This window comes from Tachyglossus aculeatus, chromosome 1, assembly GCF_015852505.1.
Source record: "Tachyglossus aculeatus isolate mTacAcu1 chromosome 1, mTacAcu1.pri, whole genome shotgun sequence".
Taxonomy (NCBI): Eukaryota; Metazoa; Chordata; class Mammalia; order Monotremata; family Tachyglossidae; genus Tachyglossus; species Tachyglossus aculeatus.
In genome coordinates this window covers 99,344,160-99,345,186 of record NC_052066.1, presented here as the reverse complement: position 1 = coordinate 99,345,186, position 1,027 = coordinate 99,344,160, and the positions used below count along the sequence as shown (strand labels likewise).

The 1,027-nt window shown below is 46.7% G+C and overlaps 1 non-coding gene across 1 annotated transcript; it reads left to right on the top strand.

Annotated features, from left to right (window-relative positions):
• Nucleotides 1-514: 514 nt before the first annotated feature.
• Nucleotides 515-652, top strand: LOC119938445. The gene has a single exon (XR_005454435.1). It is a non-coding gene; the product is annotated as a small nucleolar RNA SNORA7 (small nucleolar RNA).
• The last annotated feature ends 375 nt before the right edge of the window (nt 653-1,027 follow it).

Here is a 1,027-nt window from a genome sequence, read left to right as displayed (position 1 = left end):
GAGGGCTCACAGTCTTAATCCCCATTTTGCAGACGAGATAACTGAGGCTCAGAGAAGTGAAGTGACTTGCCCAAAGTCGCAGAGCTGACAATCGGCGGAGCTGGGATTTGAACCCATAACCTCTGACTCCAAAGCCCGGGCTCTTTCCACTGAGCCACACTGCTTCCCAATCCCTGCCCAACAATGGGCTCACAGTCTAGAAGTGCTTAACAAATGCCATTATTATTAAAAGGGGGAGACAGACAGACAACAAAACAAGTAGACAGCACAATACCATCATTTATAATGAGACAAGTTGATGAGAAGCAGCATTGCCTAGGAGTCAGGCCCGGGAGTCAGAAATTCATGGGTTCTAACCCCAATTCGCCACTTGTCTACTGTGTGAACTAGGGTAAATCACTTAACTTCTCTGGGCCTCAGATCCCTAATCTATAAAATGGGGATTAAGACTGTGAGCTCTATGTGGGACAGGGATGATGTCCAACTGGACTATCTTGTATCTATTACAGAGCTTCCCCTCTCAGGGTTGCACCTGGAGAGTTTCCAGTAGTCTACCAGTCTCGGCTTTGGGAGGAAGAGTCAAGCAGAGCCCTACCCATTCCAGTCTTAGCTTGGGCAGTAGCTAGTGAGTGGAAAGCAATCTGCTACAAGTCAAGACTCACCCATGCTGGGCAGCAGTGGCATGGGAGACAGTCGAGGGTGGAGACTCAGCTTTACTGTGTGGAAGATGGTAACGGTAAACCACTTCCATATTTTTACCAAGAAAACCCTCTGGATACACTACCAGAAAGATTGCAGGTGGAGAGCGGGTCATTCGGTGTGTCTGTGGTGTCGCTATGGGTCAGAAACAACTCTATGGCATAAGACAAGACCCCAGAGCTCAGAACATTGCCTGGCACATAGTAAGTGCTTAACAAATGCCATAACTATGAGTGGTTAGTATAGTTCTCTGCACACAGTAAGTGCTTACTAAATATAGAATTATTGAAATCAAGTCACTAGCTGGAAATGTCACACTCTGATACAT